The sequence below is a fragment of the Copadichromis virginalis genome, linkage group LG3 (genome assembly GCF_057382275.1).
Source record: "Copadichromis virginalis isolate Kocher_CV1m ecotype Utaka linkage group LG3, C_Virginalis_male_GT1.1, whole genome shotgun sequence".
In the NCBI taxonomy this organism is placed as follows: Eukaryota; Metazoa; Chordata; class Actinopteri; order Cichliformes; family Cichlidae; genus Copadichromis; species Copadichromis virginalis.
Window position 1 is genome coordinate 42247729 of NC_140620.1, and position 22854 is coordinate 42270582.

The window sequence follows — 22854 nt, forward strand, 5'->3', positions numbered from 1 at the left end:
CTAATTAGAAAGAGAGAGCAGATGAGGGGAAAGAGTGAGGGCAGAGAGAGGAAGACCCAAGATAGAGCTCCAGATTTTTCAGGCCAGTAATACACGACCCACATTTTCTTTAAAACCACTTACATCTCAGAGGTTTCTTGAGAGCTACAAGGCAACAGATGAGGAAAAAAATGGAAATAGACTGGTCCTCGTCTGTCATAAATAAGTGGTTAAGGCATTCACTAAATAGATTGCTGTTTTTGATGTTATCTTTCCAAAATTGTGGCACAAGTTCAACTCAAAACAGCCGGCACCGTCAAGCCCTCTCTGAAAATTAAAATGCTAAAAAGATGCTAAGGGGGTGGATGCTATTGATGTCACTGCAGCATGAGTTATATTTTAAATAATAATGAGTGATAGTGTTTGTTGGTCCTAAAAACAGGACATGAGAGGCTACACATCCAAATCCTTTATCCAACCTCAAACAGGCCTCAGACAGGCTAACGCTATATGTGAGAAAGCATGCTAGCTTGTGTCGATACAACGATAATACTGTTAACTTAAATATCCTTTCAAGCTGTGTTTGCTTGACTGATGCAGATCATGAAGGGTTGATTTCAGACACTGTAAAAAGTTGTTTCCATGAACTTAAATGTATTTAGCTTGATGATAACAGAAGTGCCAGAGACTGGGGGACTGACCAGCTTAGCCACTCGTCCATTTCCCATACGGTAAAAAAATACATTTTTCCTGGCCAAAATATATTTCAAATATATGGTAAATATATTTTGTATTTGTGATGCTCCAAAAAAATATATTTTTGAAATTGAAAATATATTTCTTTCAAACCAAAATACATTTCAAAACATATTTTAGGGTGAAGAAAATACATTTCCAACCTTACAGTAGAATGTATATCAAAGTATCCTTTATTTAAAATATATTTAGTGCAATAATGATGATAATGATAACAATACTAAAAGTAACATGTTTTATGCACATCTGCAAAAAACAGTTGGATTCAAACAAAACAGAGTCAAAGGTCTATCACGAATTAGGTTGTTTATTCATTTGCTTACAGTATTTCACATTACACAATATCTCACTATAATGTAGCGTTCATTGACTTTGAAATTATCTGTCAGTGATACAGTAAACAAGATACAACAACTGCTATGTACACTTTAGTTTTTGACAATATATACAATTTAGTACTTAAAGGAACACACTCCACTGTTTTGGAAATAGGCTCTGTTACTTCCCCCTCACCGCCTAGACCCCTGCAGGGGAACGTAACAAGGCTCATTCTCCATCTCCCTCAGAGTTAAAAATGCAGCGTCTTCTTTCTAGATCCGTACGTTAATAGGGCTCTGGAGCGTGATCTTACGGGATGGGGCGTAGCCAGGATTTTTGGTCAAGGCGCCATATTAGCAGGCCAAACAAATGCTTGCTGTGTGGTCGGTTGTAATGTTAGATTGCACTACCGACAAAGGAATAAGCTTGAAAACAGGCTCTCTTTTCATTGTTTCCTCACCTGGAAACATCATGAGGGAGCTTATGTGTTGGATGTTACCAAAAGAAGGCGTCTAGCCTGGATAGCAGCTGCGAGACGAGCTGATATTCAGTTCTCTACCAGCCACAGATATCTGTTGGTGTGCTCCAGTATTTTCATTCAGGTAAGTTCTAAATAAGTTCATATTATTATTTATAGCCTGTTAATTTTATTTTCAATAGCACAAACTTAGAACAAACATGCAGAACTACCTTCTATTTATAGAGTTGCTAATTATTTGGCATTATTGCAACAAACCAGCCTATGAAATGAATGAAACAAATCCTGACTGGGTTCCAACACTACACATGGGGCACTACGAAATCCCTGCTTCAAACTACATGCTACATACCACCATGCCAATCAGATTACTTCTTCCATGTGAGGGTAAAAAGGTGACCTTCCTGGATAAGATGGCAAAGGTTTGCTGCGTTTTGGTGAACATGTGCCCCAGTGTGGTAGTAAAACCAGGGAAAAATGCTCTTGTTAAATACTTTTAAGTCTTGTGCTGTTTATGTAGTGATAAGTTTTCAAAAGAGACAGTAAATTACAGAATGCTAGTAGTGGGTGATATTATACAAATGCTGTCATGATTTTATGTGAACATTTTGTCATTTGTAAACTATACATAACATTTTTTCTACATTGTAACTGATGTGATGTTCGACAAAGTGCTTTTAATTAAAAATAGGCAAACATTTCTTTGTTTCTTTATTCAACTTTTGAACAGTGGTATTTAGTAAGTACATATTCAGTAAATGCAAAGTATTTACATGGCCCCCTAAATTAAAACATTATGGGTTATTCAGAACAGAACTATGCTTGGAAAAATATTGTCCCATCAGTTGATCCAACTCCTCCACAGTAGCAGGTGGAACTTTTCTTTTTTGAGGATGGCTTCTTTTACCTGTCACAACGAATGGTCTGTTTATGTTTTGATCAAGAACCTTTTTTTTTGGGCAGCTGAAGAGGAGAAGTCTATCTTATGGCCAACCTCTGGCTGTATCTTGGTCATATTACCCAGCAAAACCCAGTATGCAGGTTCATCTGTAACAGTCCTTGTGCCACAGATCCTCACTGTTGCTTCTACATTAAACAGAAGAGCAGTGACATGGCTGCAAGTCTCCACGACTCTAGCCATACAGCTGCAGTGGGCGGCTTCAACCTTCCCTGTGATGCTCACAATGACCTGTGGCTGCAATGCTGCAATTCAGTCTTTAAGAGTGCAGGACCTAAAACACACACAGACAAAGTTCATTTAAAGACAAGAACTTTAATAAGCCAAGTCCGACACAAATGTGTTTTATTTACTTTCAAATCCATTTATCATAAATGTAACAAATAAAGTGTTTTTATGTATCCATCTATAGAACGCTGCATTTTATATTCTAAATCTGCATGTTTCTTTTTAGAAACCTATCAGCAAAAAATGAACCTAAAGTATGTAATGCAAGGATGTAATCACTTTCAAGAGGGAGAAAACATAAAGTTCGACTTTAAGTGACAACTATGGACACCTAATATGACAAGCAGATTCTGCAGGTCATTAATCAATGTATAAAACTAAAACAGAATGTATTTTTAGTGACACAGGACACAAACAAGGAAGCAAGATGTGTAATTAGGATTATTTATAATAAATATGAATTAATTAGGGCAATTTCTTTAACCATAAAGAATAACTAAATCCTTCAGGACAATGTCACATCAATGCACTGAACTCACTATGTTATCCCTCTAACAGAGCCTCTACATGTTCTCACTGTAATTTCCCCCTCACGAATGAATTTTTGCTAGCACTAATTTGAATGCTGGGGGGAATCAAACGCATTTTACTCGCAGTACTCAAGCTGACTTACCTTTGCTTGAATGACGGCGTACTCACAACGTGGAGGCTTAAAAATAGCCAAATCTTGTACCCAGTCCTTGGTGAATTGGATGTGCGCCTCCAGAGATTTATAATTGCGAAATTGGTGCGCCGTGTATGCTCTGACTCCACAGACAAGGTATGAGAGTAGATCATGCTAAGTCAATAGCGGTTTGGTCTTCAGGGTTTCTACTCCACGGCTATTTTTCATACGGGTCCACATTTCAACAATCAAGTACCGTCTCTTTGCATCTGGACAGAATCTGTCTCTATACCGTCATTTTCTTTTGAGCTACGTTTCAGAATGGTTCGTAGCAATCTTGTTTTGATTCGTGACCTGCCAAGATGGTGCTGCGCTCCCACAATGCATTGCGACATTAGGTCAACTCCAAAGCCCTTTGCGTGCAGGAGTGTATGCGCATGCGCATTGCCACGGTGGTTTAAAAAATAAAGATATAATGAAAAGTAATTAATAAAAATTAAATATTTAAACATTCCCACAAATGTGCAATGAACGTGCAAAAACTCTCTTTAGTAGTTGTTGCTGTTTCTTTCTTTCTTTCTTTCTTCTTTTTTTTTTTTTTTTGAAAAATAACGACTTCTCTGAGGCGCGAAATCTGACAGCGAGAGGAACGGCCGGATACAGGAGACGGGAAGAAACAAGCCGATTATGTTCGCGTTAATTAAGTGGTTGGAAGATGTAAAATTCTCAATTCTGCCAACTGAACATATACGAGATTTTAATGAGGATGAATAATTAGCCGGCATGGAGGAAACGGACCTTTATTTCGTGGAGTGGCGACAAGAAGCCAAGGCGGGTGGCCAGTCTAAGAAGCCTCCATCATCAAGCTAGCAGGTGCCTTTTCCCATATAATATTACTTTATTCTCGTGTATTTGGAACGGAAGCGTAGAGCTGCCACCCAGGCAAAAGAGAAATATAAGTATATCACGTTATAACGTGAAAAGTTTATCGTTCTAACAATATACTATCATGTTTGAACAACATGTTTGAACAACATTGTACGAAAAATGTACATAATTATCACGTCCGTACAATATTGTGCGAACGTGACAATTATGTATATTATAATAACGTGATATTATATTATACAAACATGAAAAGCATAATGTTAGAACAATAAACATTTCACGTCATAACGTGATACAGCTCTATTTTTCTTTTGCCTGGGTGGCAGCTCCACGCTTCCATAATTTGGTAATCAAAATATGTAACTTAATTAATTATATTGTGACGTACTTTTGCCTTTTCTTATTATTCTGCCTTCTCAATAACTATCAAAGCCTATTCACATTTAATTTGGCTTTCACAGAAATCCTACCTCTCCTTCTGGCTACAGAGTACTTACCAAGGTTAGAAACAAAGAACAGTTATGCTTTATTAATGTTCGCTAATTACAATGTTCCACATTTCCCTGCTTTTTAAGTCATTTTTAGGCTTTTAAGAGTTTTTGTTTTTTATTTTTTTAGCAGTAATGTTTCTGCCTATTTATTTCAGCCCATGAAATCGAATGCAGATCTTCCTAATGTGAGATTTACATAAATGTAAGTAATTTTGTTTGTCATTGTCATTAATGTTGTTGCTGTTGTTGTTTTTGTGCAGTTTGCAATCATATAAACCTAGCAAGCATCAGTCAGCACAGTGACTAACCTAAACAGATTCTTGCTTTATTCACATATATTATATGTAATTATATATACCTGCACATTGTACCTAGGGTTGCAGCCACTTGGCCCCACCCCATTGTTGTGACAGCCCTGATTGTACTTATACACTGCATCTGAACAGGGAACAGTCTGCCACATTAATGTATTTTTAAGTGACTTGTTTGTAATACATGAATTTGTTTTTTACAGATGTCAAAGTCTCAACCTCATGCTGCCCTCCCCCATCCTCCTAAAGTAAGTATTTGTTGTTGTAGTTTTTTATGCGGTGTCTGTGTCACATGCTAATCATAATTATTGAAATAACTGTTTTCTAACAGATTTTCCAAAACACTAGTTATGTTTGTTGTCATTCAGACCAATACTACTGCTTAGACATTGTTTAGTGGTCATGCATGTTTGACAAGCTCGTTATGATACCAAAACAGTAGGCCTATCACAATAATCGATATATCGACTTAACACACAATACATGTACATGACCTCAATAATTGTTGATGATGTAATTTATCCGCCATTATATTTACAAAAATAAAATATAATGATAACAAAACAATAACATTAAATAACATTGTTTTCTATTTGTTAGAAAATTTACTATTTATTCAAGTTTTTAAGGTATCTAATATTTTGATTCCTAATTTCAATGATCTAAATACTTTAAGAATTAGATGTTGGTTTGTCAATTGAAAGTGTGTAGATCTTGCATTATTATGGTGTTATATTATGATTATACATTCAAAGACATAAAATGGTCTTAAAATGACAATGACATAACTTGTCGCAATTGTTTATAGGGCAATATACCGACCAACAAAAAGTCGCTATCGTAACAGGCCTTCAAAACAGACGGTTTTATGATTGATAAATTCAAAAAATAAATACATTTAATTTCTCTGAGATTCTCTAATATTCAGTTACAGTTCACAACACAGTTACCCGTACATGCAGTATTATACTGTAAATATAAATCTCTGCATTTAGCATCCCACTAGAAGCGTCACAGTTACTGCCTCTTTTTTTTTTTTTTTTTTTACAAATACCTGTACTATCACTAACACATTTACTGTTTTACTTTTTAGCCTGTGGATACAAATGCAGATTTCCTTAATGTAAGTTGTGCATTTTAATTACATCATGTTATTTTTATTATTATTTATTTATTTATTTTATTTTACATTCAAATATTTCAAGCTTCTTGGTTAAAGAAGCTTGATTGCTAGTAGGTAAAGAATAGTTCACCTATAATTCATATTCCCAATTAATTTCTCACCTCTGATTGAATGCCTTTGTTTGTTTTCCTTTTGACTATAACAAAACATTTTTGCTGGATATATATGGTGAATTTATATGCATAGATACAGTCGTAGTGCTTGACACATGCAAACAGCAGTAGATGTACTAAAAAGGAAATAATTACAATCATGATGTTGATTGCTGATGTCAGTATATATATTTTAGAGGAATGTTTTGTTTTTCACCCAAAATGAACTATATTGCTTCAGAAGAGATTTATTACCCTACCGGACTCTTATATATTGTTCTGTTTTTTGTTTGTTTTTGTTATTTTCAGGTTCAATGGTGCGTGTTCTTCTAATGGCCGCCTTCCCACTGGAGGTTTTGATCCACAGCAATTTAAAAGGTAATCAGCTTTGAAAGTCAGTTCAAATGGTTAGCTAATAGTACTTTAAAAAGCCTACAACTCTGTCACCAGTTTCTTTACCAAAAATTACCCATAAAAGTATCGCTCAATAGCATATATTGTAGTTCAAATGTTTAGTTGTACAAATATCAAATTTTTGGAAATCTAAAACTAGTCAAACACTCAAATGTTCATGCTTTTTATAGGAGGACAGAGCAAAACGGACATCGGCGCAGAGTGAAGAACTGCCCTTGATAAGGACACTATGACAGCCATATATAGTAAGTGAAGACTTTCTGTGTATCTAAAATTGCATACAGCACAAGTAACTTACTTTGCAACCATTAAAATAGGTTGTAAAGTAAGTTACCAATACAAATAGGTGATGATGCATTGTAGTGGTTGGTCTCAGACAAAGAAGGTCAACAGATTTATGAATGCTGGAAGGTAAGGAGAGACGACCAAAAGGGGTGTTAGCATTACTGTAATGTGAACTGGATAGACTTCCCATCTAGGAAAAAAAAGAGGTAAAATTATGCGTAAAATATATCTGTATTAATATCTGTATCTATATAAACAGAAATATCTGTTTGCTAAATGAAGCCAGCTAACATAAATCACATTTTTATTTTAACTCTGATAAAAGTAATAGAACTGTGACTTTTGTTTGTTACAGTGGCGGTAAGGAAGGGGTTTCCCAGCGTGTCCAGAAGGGCTTTGAGGATTGCCGTGAAAGCTGGGGGAACTGAGACTGCTGGAAAAGGAAAAGAAATTACATTTTAAGTAGACTTATGTTCATACAATCACACACACATATACACATACACACACATATGTGTGTGTGTGTATATATATATATATATATACACACACACACATATATGTATATGTGTGTGTGTTTCTTTTAGAATGTTTGAGTATGTAATGAGAATAAACTTATAAAATGAATATTCCTTGCTTGATTGATATGCTATATGTATGTTTTAAACATCAAATAAAGATTTCTTTCAGATGTTACATGTGAATGTGTTTTCTTAGAAATATATGAAGGGTTAAATTTATATTTTTTTGAATGATTTTAAATAAATTTAAATTGTATTTTGAAATATATTTTATTAATATATTTCAAAATATACAAAAAATGGCCAAAAAAATATATGTGCTAAAATACATTTTAAATATATAAATATATTTTAAAATGTATTTTAGCACATATATTTTTTGGCCATTTTTTGTATATTTTGAAATATATTTCAAAATGTATTTTAAAATATATTTTTTTACCGTATGGGTTGGAAACCTGTGGAATTGATTCCTAGAAAGTGCTAGACTGTTGCATTGAACAATTGCACTTTTTCAATGTTGGTACAATCTTGTTTATTTTTAAGGCGTTTGCACTAGTAGCTAATACTCTTCCAAACTTCAAGCTACTAAACACTGGCATGTTTGGATAATGAGTTTGGAACGAATGCATGTAAAACAGTAAAAGTACATGGCTCCTTCTGGATTTCTTTTTTATATTTTTGCCACACTTACATGTTTCAGATCTTCGCCTTGTAATCGGAAGGTTGCCGGTTCGAGCCTCGCCTCTGACAGTCTCGGTCTTTGTGTGCTTGGGCAAGACACTTCACCCGTTGCCTACTCCAGAGGGCCCGGTGGCGCCAGTGTCCGGCAGCCTCGCCTCTGTCTGTGCGCCCCAGGACAGCTGTGGCTACAATGTAGCTTGCCATCACCAGTGTGTGTGTGGATGACTGGTTGTGTAAAGCGCTTTGGGGTCCTTAGGGACAAGTAAAGCGCTATATAAATACAGGCCATTTACCGTTCTAAGGAGGATGGAAAAACCCTCTATAATGCATTACAACCTTCACATATCTGCTTGCGTAGGTTTGCACAGACGGTCACGGGGACCAGAGGTATTAGCTCCCCAGTGTGTACAGAATGGTTTCACATATGCGCATATTCCACAAGTTTCACAATAACACGTCAACAAATAGAAACTTTGGAATGGATCTTCCATTAATCTGTTGTAGGGTCGTTGTCACTGCAGACATTTTGTTGTGTTTTTGCCTGTGACTTTTTGAGCTATGTGATGAAATTGAGCAATCATAGGTAAAATTAGTTTGTTATGCTTTTTTCTGTCACAGCACATTGTTTGCTGGGGGAGACGGGGGGACGGGGACAGGGGGACGGGGACAGGGGGGGGGGGGGACGGTCTTACACATGAAGGTGTGGTCATTAGTGTGGGCACACCTTCTGATGAGCGCTGAGCTTGAGTTGACCAAAAAGTGCACACAAACACTCATGGAAGCAGCAGCACTGTCTTAATTGACAACATCCTGAGAGAAATCTGCCCACTGGGCCTGAACGGCTCCTTTGAAAGGCCCTTTGACAGAACTGCGGGCCATTCACTCTGAGGGGCAGAGGAGCGCATCACCTCGCATTTCCGCCTCATGGCTTGTTGGAAATACTTCAGGAGAGGATGTTAGAAACCAATCTCTCCCCAAAGCCCTCATGACAAGCCGAGATTGCTGACGCATACACTTTGATAGCTGAATGTGACGGGGCCCTCTCCAGCAGAAGCTGTGGGAAAGAGAGCGCGCTGTCGAGCAGCTCACCAAATCAGCTTCTCTCTCCTTATACCACTTCTGAAAGCTCAACAATTTACCTTGCAAGCAGAACTGCTGCACTGTGCATGCGTATTCTGCAGAGTCTGCACCACAGAATCATAAAATCCTAAATGCACCAACCTTTGCCTCTTACATTTCAGGCAGCATTAGGCAGCTCTAGGCTCTGCATTGGCACCGTGCTATACCGGGAGACCAACCAGGGTGTCAGCTGAGCAGCTGAGTCATGCTGTATGCCAGAATCAATGTCTGCATCTCAAGTCAGTGGCAAAAATCTCTGTGTGACTTTTGAGTTTGTTGGAAAAAACTCAATTCAGAATGGGTGCTTTTGCCTAACTTCTGAACTTACTCCAAAATTCTATCTATTAATATGAAACCAGTCGCCTTTACCCAGCAATGCAATGCTCAGAACAGTGAACATCTTCATAAATATATTGGGATTCTTTGTAACATCAGGATTCATCAGGAGTGTTGTTGTAGTAGTAGAAATGGGCAGATTGCATGTGTGGGGGTTAGATGGACTCTGTGCTGGTAAGACGTGTTCCTTTGTAACTGTCCTCTCCTAAAGCAACTTGTTCCTGTTTGTTGATACAGTGCAGTCAACTAGCTCATATCTGCTACATATGCAAGATGTCATGAGTCACCCCTGATGTAGTGTTGTTTTCATCCATGATGACACACTATGAGAGTTAAAGCGATGGTCTGTCATCCAAAACACCCATTTTCATTCCTGTCCCAAAGCCAAGCCTTATGTCATTGGGTTTGAGCTGATGTTGTGTAGTCTGAACCTGGCATAAGGTGGTCATAAACTAGCATATATTAGATCCGTAGGCCACTGCAATGCTTTAAGAACCCGATATGAAAAAGTTTTCAGGTTAGGCTGATTAGTTGGCAGGAGCTTAACTTGCCGACGCTGCCATTCTAATCAGTGGTGGCTAGCGTGGCCAAATTAACTGCTAAAACTTAAGAATATATTTGAGGAATTAACATCACTTGTGCAATGCAATTTTCCAACTTTAATTTATGGAAATAGTCATTAACAAACCTACTCAGGTGAAAACAGTCTTAAAGCTTTCATTACATACAATATTTATGAAGAAGTCATCCAATTAGTAGCGCACTTCTTAAGTTGAATTCAGGCGGAAGATGAAGCAAAATTCAAACGTGTAAATGCATGTATTAGGATCGGAAGACAAATGGGAGAAAAATGAAGGAATGTCGTTAAACTTCCTGGAAGAGTTGTAACACTGACGATAACACTGTAGCAGCTTTTTAGCCACTTGAATATGGATTTAATCAAATGCAAGTTAATAAGTAAATCCCGAATTTGGCACAGATTATATTAAGTATTGCACAATGCTAATTCAAAACCAGCTTTATTTTTATTGGTGAATAAATCTATACAGCTTTTCTGACCCTTCACTGACCCTCCTCACACGTGTTCGGAGCCACGCTGTTATCTCTGTTAGCCACATTAATGCACACCGGTGTTGCTGAGTTACATGTATCTCGCTAACCTCCCACTGTAATTCTGTGAGCCGAAACGCCGCTTGGATTAAGCCTGTGGCCCTAACCTTTCCCTCTAGCTGCGGAGAGAGCAATTTGCCTGATTCTGTCGCCGCCGTGGGTGGCTCCCCTCCCGATGACATCTCCTGCTGTGCGCCCAGCGTCGCAGGCCAGCTCGCTCCCTGAGGGGTGATCAAGATGCCAGAAAAAAAGCTCACTAACACCTGCCACCGAGAGCATTGTGCTGATTAAGGGAGAACTTTGACTCTCAGCCGACAAGAGCAGAAGGAGAGGGGGAGTGCGTGAGGAAGACAGTGAGGGACGGGGGAAGCTAACGGGCCCATTGGGGGTCAGGGGCAGCAGTCTTGTTATGCTGACAGGATCGCCAAAGTCACGGCACTTTACTGCTTCGCTCAAGCATTCGATTTGCATGCAACGCAAAGATTTATTTCTTATGTCAGTGGATTCAGTCTTTCTAAAGCTCAGAGCTTTTGAAACAAGCGTGCGAAGCACCGAGGTTGAGGAGCGGGCAGAGCATGCACGAGATGCTCTAGTTCACACTTTGTAAATTGGCCAGTAATCCCGGTGAGAACATGCTTCAGCTGCTTGTACATCTGTTGTGCCCTTAAACAGGGGAAATAGTGAGGAGAGGTGAAAGAACGGCACAGACACGCAGCTCTCACTCTCACTCGTCTGTATTGAGTTTCAGAAGCAATACAACCAAAACAATATTCTTATGGATGCACTCAGTCTCAGGACAACTGTATCCAAACTAAGTCACTATTGTTCGCTGCATTAGCTGATGAGAATACTTTAGATAACATGAACTGTAGCATTAGACAAAAACATCTTTTTAACTCGCACATGTTAGCTGACACAGTCACTAACTTTTCACAGCAATGAAATAATACTTTAAGTACTGCATGTCTTTCAGTAGTTAACTTATACAGATCGTAACAGAAAAATCTTCACACAATATGGCGGAGTAATAGCGAAAACTAGCATACGCAGCAACAGAGATTAACTGGAACTTCTCAGCAAAATCACATCTTCCGCTACAATGAACAATGATAACAATGTAATAATCAACAGTAACACACATTTATACAGATTTGTGCATGACAGTTACCTTAAACAGGGGAAATAGTGAGGAGAGGTGAAAGACACGCAGCTCTCACTCTCACTCGTCTGTATTGAGTGAAGGAGGAAGCGCGCGAACCCACCTACTGGAGCCCTGAGGCATTAACAATGGATCGACGCACAATCAACCCAGGCAAAACTTTCACTGCTTATCTCCCTCTATATTCCCACTGCATATTCTATTCGAAAACAGTCAAAGCAACAAATAAAACATTAATAAGGGCATCACATGAAATATAAGGAACAGAGATGTACAACTTCAAAACTAATCAAATTTATGATCCACCACACATCCACACAGTGTATTTTATATGCTTTTAACGGAGTCTCCCACAGATGATATTCGTAATGAGCCTTGCAGGAAGCCCCTGTCATCATTAGAAGGCCCCGGGGGGAAAAATTGGCTCGACTGCTTCCCGTTTGACCCTGCCTTTCTATTCGACAGACAGAGGGGATGAGGTGGGCTCTGCCCAGTGAGGCTGCGGTGTGGGTGGCTCTGCTATTAGAAGTCAAGAAACCCGGCGCTGGCCCTGTTGGTAATGACCAGAGTGACCACATGCAGAGAGAATCCGCTGACCCCAGAACGGCTGTGGATTATAAAAATAGAATGGGAAAGGATGGAGTATCAGAGGCAACACGAATGGCATTATTTGGTCAGGCTATTCTTTATACTGATGTTTGTTCTTCCTTATATGTATTGATATTCAGGATGTGCCTGCAAATAGTCACTTAGCTGAGCAATTGCACACAGAAAAAAAATGTTATTTGTTTGGCAGAGTCCCTTTCAAAAAGCAATCTGTATAATTTGAGTATGCCAATTATTCTCAACAACTAAAAAGAGTATTAATGAATATTAAATATTTCTCATGCTTTTAAGACCAGTGGGAAACCTTTTTGTGTTTTCTTGTTCTTAATTAACCCCTTCCTCTACTGAATCTACTGTTTGAGATCCCCTTTAGTTTACAGGATTACAATTACATCCTAATCACTGTTTGCAGCCTTTTCTGTGTTTGTGTAAGCTTCTAATCACTGTGTTCTGTTTTTTGGGGGGCTCCATGCTGGGTTTCATTAAAGAACAGCACTCCCCCACCTCCAAACTCTGAACCATACGGGCTCTGGGATGCTACTGGGAGATTGCAGGCACGATCTGTTGATTGTAACTCATTAAGCTGAGGTAATTAGTGCCTGTGAGATAAGTTTAGTAAGATTTGGTGACTTTTTTTTTTTTTTTTTTTTTTTTGCTGTGAAGGTACCACCGTTTGAAATAACCATTAGCAGTAATTACAGCAAGGCGGAAAAAAGAAAGGGCTATTCTGAGAACATGTTGCATAGCTAGTTTACAGCCAAATAATGTCCCCCCTCAGATTAGCCTGAAAGGAGCAGCCTCTGTAGTTGGCCAGTGTGTGAATTTCTAATGTAGTTCCTTTATTTTATTTTTATTTTTTTTTGAAGTATCAAAAGAAATTCAATATGTTAGAAATCAAGGATAAGAATCGTGCAGTATATGCAAATGTTAATATTATGTTTTGTTTGACAAAAAAATCTTTTGTTTTGGAAGTCTTTAGCATAAATCCTAATTTCCTTTGACGGAACATCATGTGGGCTTACGTTGCACAAACACTTGAATTAACAGGCTTTATTGTGCAATGCAATCTGTGGAGTCACATTCATTTAAACAAACATAAACCGTTTGCGCTTGCATAAAAATTCTCTATATGGAATGAAATAAGGTCTCTTTAAATCAGACTCGGTCGTGATTGTATTGCAAAGCAGAATTCTGCAGTTCTGGGGCCATGCATGGTCAGGGGAGGATGCAGGGAAAACATAATTGCAAAAGCTAGTCAAGCCTAACAAAACATTGCTTAGAGCCTGTATTACTATTGCTTCTGAGCGACCCTTTTTTTTTTTGTCACTCCCATTATTCACAGTCTATGCGAACCAGGCAGGAATTAGTTTATTGTAATTCTAGAGTGGAGTAATTGTGAGGCAATAGCTACAGGAGGAGGAAAAATGACTGAGACAAAGGTATTTGAGTGAAAAAGAAAAGCTTTGAATCTGCAGCATCTCATTCACTCGTGTTTCTCCCAATAGGCTGAAAGTTTAACTCATACATATAGAAAGATCGTTGCACATTCTGTATCCCTTGAGCACAAAGCAGCCATCCATTGCACAAAAAAGAAAAGAAGGGAGAAAAAAGAGAGCATGTGGGCGCAGTGGGGCCATAGACCTACTGGAGACAATATACCATTTTAATCAATGCTGCACTTTATGAGAATGACACCTGCTGAGGCACTTTTTCAACTTGAAGAAGTGCCTCAACTTAAATGATTATTTTAATCCATGGTGTGTAATTGTAATTGGCAAAGGTAATATTGGATGGATGTAATTTAGATCTCTATTACCTTTAATGTTCTTCTTTGAACGACTACAGAACAGTTAAGGAGTCCGCGAGGAATCGAGGCTGAAGGCTGAAAAAGGCTGAAGTCCATACGTTCCCATAGCTACATATGCACTTGTATCAGCAGCATTCTCATATGTGACACGCACACGCACACAAACTTCGGCTATAATAAGCGCAACACACTCATTGTAATATAATCCAATAGAGGAGGAAAAATCACCACATTATTGGATAGAGGCAGAAATGCCCATCTTGGGTACATGCCATCTGTCTCTGGGAATCAATCAATCACCTCAACCCTATTACACCATCCAACCGAACAAGGGGAGAGACAGAAGGGAGGCACTGAGGACAACTGTAGTCTCCGTCTGACCAACTTTGCACAGCTTAGGATCTCTGAAATTTATTGTCAGTCAACTCATTGCGGCTTTCTGCAGCTTACGATGAAATGACACACCTGATATCAAAACAAGGTCCAATACAATCCATAAACTACACGCCAATCACACAAATCCACTTTATTGTCTTTCATTTCCTCCACACATCTGGTGCCACTTCTAATCGTCGGTGCAATGCTATAAAACCGGGCCCTTTGAATTCACCATAGCTTGCACTTCAAATTCTTAATGGGCAATTTAATGGCTGTTTGGGTGTGAATCTTCCTATGATAACTCTCTTCTCAGCCTATCACGTGTACTCACCTGTATCCAGAAGTGGGTTAGGGTGCTACTGCTCTTCACTCTCCTCCTCTTCACTCGTTGGCAGATTGTTCTTCTACTCTGTGTAGTAGTACAGCTCAGGCGTTGTTAAACCTAGACGAGATTATCAGTTTACCTGTGAACATGCTTGTCTTGATCCTACTTGCAGAAATCTCAGTTGGTGTGCTGTTAGGAAGATTTACCAGACTTATACCTGGAAGTTTTGCCCTGTGAAAAAAAGTAAATGATGTCATGTTTGGAGAGTCCTTAGCCAAGTTATGGTAAACAGACGGGTTCTTATGCAGTGCTTTTCTACTCTGCTTAAGCACTCAAAGCACTATACATCCACACAAATTTACACAAGCACTTTTTTCTTGGCCTAAGTGCTTTCTATCTGTCATTCACACACATATGAACACATTGGGATCAACTTAGGGCTCAGTATCTTGCCCATGTATACTGGAATGCAAACTGGAGCAGCCAGAAGTTGAACCGCCAACCTTACGATTGATAAATGACCTGCTCCTGATCCACAGCCAGAGAGTTGTAGTTCTGGAAAATCTGGCAGTAAAGTAGTGATATTTTTTTTTATCAATTTATTAAGGCCCGTTAAACAATTTTCCTACTATTGAGCCCTTTAAGGGAAAGCATAACAGATAGTTCCTTGTTTTGCGATATTAAAAGAAAGTTGATATGAATCTACACCGCAATTTGACTGGTTGTTTTGTTCGCTCCACAGCCGAAAAAAAGAAAGAGAGCTGTGTCTCTGGTGGGAGGTCAAGACGTCAAGAGCAGTGCTGTCCATACATTTAGATTTTAGGTGTCCTTTTGTTTTTGTTTGTTTTTTAAAAAAAGACAGTAAAGAAGAAGTTGCTAAATCTAGTAACAAAGTTGTTAAGTCGGCAACAGCAGGATGAACTGATGATCACTGCTGTAAGTGAGAGTGAGCAGGATGTCAGACACCCAAGCTGATACAGAAAATATAAACATAAAAAAATCATAATCTGAAAACTGAGAAGCATTTTTTTAAAGTAATCTCCTTACTCAAATATACATCTAAAGCATAGCAGCACCTCTGAAGCCCACTGGTTATCATATTCTAACTTATTTAATTCAACATTTTCTGCTTTTAGTATTTTTACAGATATATATCAAATGTGTCCACTGTAAATAATCCTAATGCAAAATGGTACCAAAAAGTTTACTGCTACAATCCCACAATGCAATGCATTATGGATGCAAACCTATCATTGAGCATCCTTGTATCTGTCAGTAACCATGCAACATTATTCCTGGATGTCCAAAATCCCAATTTACTGCTCACAGTTGACAAAACGGTTTAGCGCTTATAATACAGGGACTTGGGAATGAGTGAGCAAAGGGGGCGATTTTGCACAAAGGCTATTTATTGGCCATGACTAGCACCTTCCTGGCTTCTCTGCTGGTTGCCTGGTAACTGGTTCTCTGACATTTTTTCTCTAATTTAACACTCTACAAGAAAATAAATAAGCCTATTTCCCAAAACATTTAACTTTTTCTTTATCAATACGGCAGTGAGTAGCAGTTCACACAAGCAGTCAGGTACACAGAGCGCAAACACACATTAGAGACCTAGAGGTCCGACGCCTGAAAGCTGCACTGTTGTGTGCAGAGCCTATCGTTTCCTGTTTTTCTAGTGCAGTATCCCAGGCATGTTAGCAAAGGTAGCGGAGTTTTATTCATAAACTGCAATATCTGGAATGCTGACGCTATGGGGTCTCGTACGAGTGCAACATCATTTGTGAGGTGCCACCACAAAAAAGTCTGAAGTAGATGATAATAATAGACTTTCTTTCTATAGAGCCTTTCTAAACCAAACTTACAGTGTGCTGCACAGAATTCACAAAATAAAAGTAGCACAAGGTGAACCACTGTCAAGAAAAGCAACGGGCAGCCCTTCACACACAGAGATTCCTTCATTTATTAAGATGCACTTGACCTCCCTGAAACTTGAGATTTTCAGTATCTGATGCAATCGTATTGGAAAAAGGATCAAAATACAAAACGCTCACAATGATAACATCGTTTCGCCTCATATTTTACACCATTTATACTATTTTGCAACACCGCCAACCTTCCAAGGTCACAATTTCCTCTGCTTCCAGAACAGATTTTGTATTATTTCCTGTTTTTTTTAAAAAAAACATAAACTACATTACATTCTTGCTTATTATCGGTACAGATTTTCTGGAAGCTGTATTAGCCAGTGTAATCACTGCTTTGTAGCAATGGTGTGCATGTGTGTGTGTCCCTGTGTTATCTGTAGAACTTCAACAACTGCAAAGATTTGGTTTAATATCTCCCCCCACTCGTATTCCCACCAGGGGTGTAATTTCCAGGGGGGTTATGACCCCCTCCAATAATCAGACCAACCAATATAACGTCTCCAATAAAATTATGAACTATCTTGCATAAATAGGCTGTTGATTTTCTTTACTCATTTCAGGTATTACCAGCAAAACAGTTGCTCAAGCTCAAAAACAGCAACATTAATCGCCATCATTTGGTTCAAAAGTTCCTACTATTCCATTCTCTCTTGTCTCCACACATTTTTATATCTTTTTGGGAACATATATATATATATATATATATATATATATATATATATATATATATATATATATATATATATATATATATATATATATATATATGACAGAGCATTATTTTGCACTCTGCTCTCACCCCCCCCCCCATCCAGACTGGCCACCCCAGGTGCCACCCCGAAGCTAAAACAATAAAATTTAATGAAATATCAAATGTACGATTATGGTTTCACAGTGAAGCTCAGATATCCGAGGGTAAGTGAATGCAGCACCGGCTTCTGCACTATGCGCATCATGTTAGCAAAGGTAGGAGAGCCAAGCACGAAAGGCACCGCAGAAAACATTTTTTCGGCGAAAGATTAACAAGTTAACATAGCTGGACTAGCCATCGGACATTTGCACGGTGGGCTGATGACTTATTTATGAGAGGTGGTGGATTGGCCAGATGCTGGCCGATGTGTAAAAATAACTCTGGTGGTGGCTATGGCGGAGCTTCCACAGAGGCAACAGGTGGATGAGGGAAGGTGAGGCAGGAGGAGAGACCCGAGGCGGCCGCCGGTCCGAGTGTCAGGTGAACTGAACTTCAGGTAAGAAGTTATGACCTGCAGTCTATCTGGGTCAGATATAAACCAAGTTTAGGTGGAGTTTATTTTCGTTGTGCTGACTTTTTACAGTCAGTTACAATACCTCATACTGCGTGAGCTAGCATGACAGTTTATACAGCTGTTCGGTTGCTATGATGTTACTGATAGTGAACTTTATTTTATTCATAAGGTTAGTTAGTAGAGTTGCCAACAGCTCCTTAAAAAATGTGATGGTCCCTCGAGACGCAGTTTGTCCCGAACTTTAGCTAGAATGGAAAAAGACACAAAGCTGGAGTTATTCTGTCGTTACGCTGCACAGCTGCCTCTTCTTCTCTCATTTTCTCCCCCTGCCTCTCCTGTTGCTACTTCAATCATGAAACTGATCAATGATCAGCTGATCGGCTTTTCTCTCTTGTTTGTTTATCGCCCACTTTGCGCCAGAAACAGGAAACCAGCGGATGTCGCGGTAAACAACAGCAGCACGTTTAAGCTTGATCAGCTGTTGTTAGAATTTATTTAATATTAATTTCTAGTATCAGCTGATGTTTGCTGGAGCCACAGCTGTAAACCTGCTGGTCATGATGTCGGTTTGTATATGTGGTGAGAGGGAAACATGAGGATGAAACCAGGAGATGTCCTTACTGAATCATCAGAGCTGTGATGGAGAAACAGGTTTACCTTTTAGGTGACATGAATGAGTTGAAGTTATGAACTGTTTCTGAGAGACAAATAACACCAGGATCCTTTTCTAAGTAGCTGACAACTGGTAACTGTGCAGGGGCGGGTCTAGCAAAGTGTTTCCAGGGGGCCAGGTAGGGCATTAACAGGGAGAGGGGGGCACAAAGAAATACTTTTCTTTTTTATTCTCATTTAAAATATCTAGCTTTTATTAAATAATTATCTAAATCTTACAACCAAAGTTTTTATCTGACGTAACATGTATAGAAATCATACATATACCAAAAAGACAGTGTACATCACTGTCACAACAGTGTTTGTTTTCATTCAAAGGCTTTATGGCTTTAATACCTGGTGGGCCAATCTGTAGTGAAAATGCCCAATTTTTTGTCCCAGTCCAGTCCTGCAGGTTAATACTGGCAGTGTCACCATGCCAGCTGACTGTATTTCATCATCAGCCAGTGTTGTTCTTTATACATCAATATTACCAAAGTTTATCATAAGGCAGCATATAAAGTATTTACTTGCTTTCAGGTTTTATTCAAATGTTAGTCTTTTCATTTGTTTCCCCACTTTTTTCCTATTTCAAAATCAAACACCAGTTTGTGAGAAGATTATCTTCTTTTTTTTAACAGGCATTGGCTAATTTGCCAATTGTATGTTAAAAATGTTCGTATTTTAATATTCAAAAATGTTTTTGCCCAAAACATATGTGCACTACATGTCAGTAAAAATACTATGCAAATATTGATGTCCTTGAATGCTGAGTAAACACTGACAAAGCACTGATTGTATCTCTTGTACTTTATCAACGCAGTATCTAAAAACTTTGCACCGTAGTGGTTAAAATCTCATTCTAATAAGAGTTAAAAGTGCATTCGGTTATTAGGTTTATAGGATTATTGAATTATGGTTAACGGTTGGTAGAATTGTTTTTAACATTATCTGCCAATTACATCTGCCACCCTTCTCCAAATCTGTGCCCCTACCTGGCCCCCCCAACAAAAATTCTCTAGACACGCCACTGCTCTCACTGGCTCTGGCCTATAAATAGGACTCTGATGATTTTTCCTCCAGCCAAAAAACTTCTGTGTGAGAAGCAAGAGTTGACATCTGACCTCATTTGTTGTCTAAATGTTACAAATAACTGTAATTTACCATGCCACAGCATTGACCTTATTATGTGGTGAACAATAGCGCTGCCACTTTTTTGGACTTCCTCTAGGCCAATGCCGAGTCCTTGATGATATATAATACCACTTGGCAGGCAAGTTAATTATAAGCTGGCCCCCAACACTCGGTGTCGGTGAAGCCCGCCATCTGAAGGCAATGCGACTGCGGTGGTGGTGTGTGTGTCTTTATGTGTGTGGGCAGTGAGGAAAGCAGGGTAGCACTGTTATCCAAACTGTCAGAGTCACTTTCAAAAGAGTTGGGGAGACAAGACCGGTGTCCACACCTCTTCTGCGTTCACAGCCATTTAGTGTGTACACACTGTATACAAGCTGCTGCAGATGCTACAGCAGAAATGTGGTGGAAAAACAGGATGCCCGACACATATTGTAATCTTGGCACATGATAAATGCACATATGGAGTCAACATTGCAAAGTTACACAGTTTGCTCTTGTTGAAATATTTTATGTCACATGTGAAATTTTGTCAACACTTCTTCGTTAGCCAAAAAGGCTATATTGTTTTAGCAAACAACACAGCACGAAACTTATAGCACAAACACAAGTTCTTTAATTTTATCCTACAGCTAAAGAAACAACAAAACAAGGTTTCTGTATTGTGCCAGGAAGGTTTTTTTTTTGCCAGGTGTGATAAGATAAAATGCTGCATTGTTACTCAGTTGGCTGTGCAAATGGCTAGAAACCACTCATTTGCCATGCTCTAGCAAAACATAGAGCGTGGCACTGTGAACACACTTGTAACCCTGTCATAAAAGCACAGTTGCCAAAATCATCCTTTTCTGCTGCAAACCTGGTTAGACTGGATCACTGAAACTTGCACTCCTATCCTAAAAAGATGGCTACATTAATCAACTCAACTTTAGTAAGCTAGCTAGCATTAGCAAATTAGCAGCCACTGAGTGCACATAATAAATCTTCCCTGTTGACAATTGACAGCATCAGGGATAAAATATTTAAATTTAATCTTGCCTCCAAGTAACACCATGTATCTGAATTTCCACCATGACAGTTTTTAGCAAATACTTTCTTTTCTACACTGAATATGCTTACATGGTACCAGCATATGTTAGGAGAGACAACAGATAGCAAACTGAGAATGAGAGTTTGCTCCTGCTGATATCTTTTTGGGAAGGTATTGATGATAGTTTGGTTTGATAAACTGCTGATGTGAGGCTTCCTAAAATATGCTTACACACTTTATCTGTGTTATCCATTTACAGTTTTCCACAGCGGTGTAATGTAATGCTGTCTGAGGATAATGCTCAGTAGTAAAGCAAAGCATAACACTTTCAAGCACATAAAATACTGCAGGTTGCATCAAAAAGAATCCAAATTCAAAAGGCTATATTTTATTTTAAGTAATGGACATAGACACTTTCTCTGTAATTTTACTGTATTTTTTTCTCCATTTACTATACCAGCCTTTTTTTTTTTATCATGTAGAATAACTGCTGAAATCGGACCTCTCTATCTTATAGTAAGCTATCTCTTACTAATGTAAAGTTAAACTTCTTTACATTGAGAGAAAAAGGGACTTTCACTGATCTGGCCCACTTAGCTCTACAGTGGATTGTGTGTAATGTTAAATGACTTTGACATTGCCGATGTAAGATATTAAAACGCTGTTTTTTATGATCTTAAAGTAATAGTATTTGGCTCTCCTGTAAGACTTCAGGATCAGGGTCCAGTATTTCACCAAAAATCACAGAATTAAGAAAAAGCCCAAAACCTGATTTTTTGTGTGGAGCTGTTTCTTTTTTCCAGTAATAATTTCACAACCTCTAATATTTATCTGGTGTCCTGCATATTACATTTACTACAAAGAAGGTCAAATTAGCTTCATCTCAAGCAGCTGTCACACTAACATGCTTCTTATACAAAGTGATGCTATGGTGCACTGTAAAAAAAATTGTAATATAAAAGTATTTTACTGTGTATTTTACAGTTTTGTACTGTTCTTCTAGAATATCATTAAATTCACATAAATAGACTGTGATTTTACATTTCAAATGTAAATTAACATAAAATCACTGTAAATGTAATAAAACATCATTTTCTTGTTTTTTAAATGTATCTGTCTGTACATATGCATATTTAGATTGTTAAAATACATTCACAAATGCATCATAATTTCACAAATATTTGTCCGTTATTTGAAAGATTGAACTGTTAAATTCAAATGTAATGCTATGGAAAAATATGTAAAATGATTCATTTAAACTTTTTTACATCAAATAATTATTATTATTGTTATTTAGGGCGATCGTGGCTCAAGAGTTGGCAGTTTGCCTTGCAATCAGAAGGTTGTCGGTTCGAGCCCCGGCTCGGACACTCTCGGTTGTTGTGTCCTTGGGCAAGACACTTCACCTACCACCAACTGGTGATGGCCAGAGGGGAATTATAAAGTGGAATTGTAAAGCACTTTGAGGGTCTCATAAAGCGCTATATGAATGCAATCCATTATTATTTAAACTAACTGTATATTTCTGTACAGTTAAGTATTATTATTCATATTGCCGCATTCATTGACCTTGTTTATAGGTAATTTCATTGTTTAATCACATTAAATTGTTCTTAATTTAATGTTTAAAAGCACTTGAAAAAGGCAAAATCCCATGTAAAATTATGGCAACAAACTGTATTGTCATTACTGAAAATAACCGTATTTTCATGGGAAAGTTATTTTCTGGTATTATTTTATATATTATATTATATATTTATAT

General features: G+C 38.2%; 1 long non-coding RNA gene across 1 annotated transcript; it reads left to right on the top strand.

Annotated features, from left to right (window-relative positions):
• Window positions 1-4005: 4005 nt before the first annotated feature.
• On the top strand, window positions 4006-7546 carry LOC146714841 (uncharacterized). The gene is made up of 8 exons (XR_014918870.1): window positions 4006-4254; window positions 4731-4770; window positions 4916-4962; window positions 5275-5319; window positions 6165-6194; window positions 6656-6724; window positions 6931-7005; window positions 7401-7546. It is a non-coding gene; the product is annotated as an uncharacterized LOC146714841 (long non-coding RNA).
• The last annotated feature ends 15308 nt before the right edge of the window (window positions 7547-22854 follow it).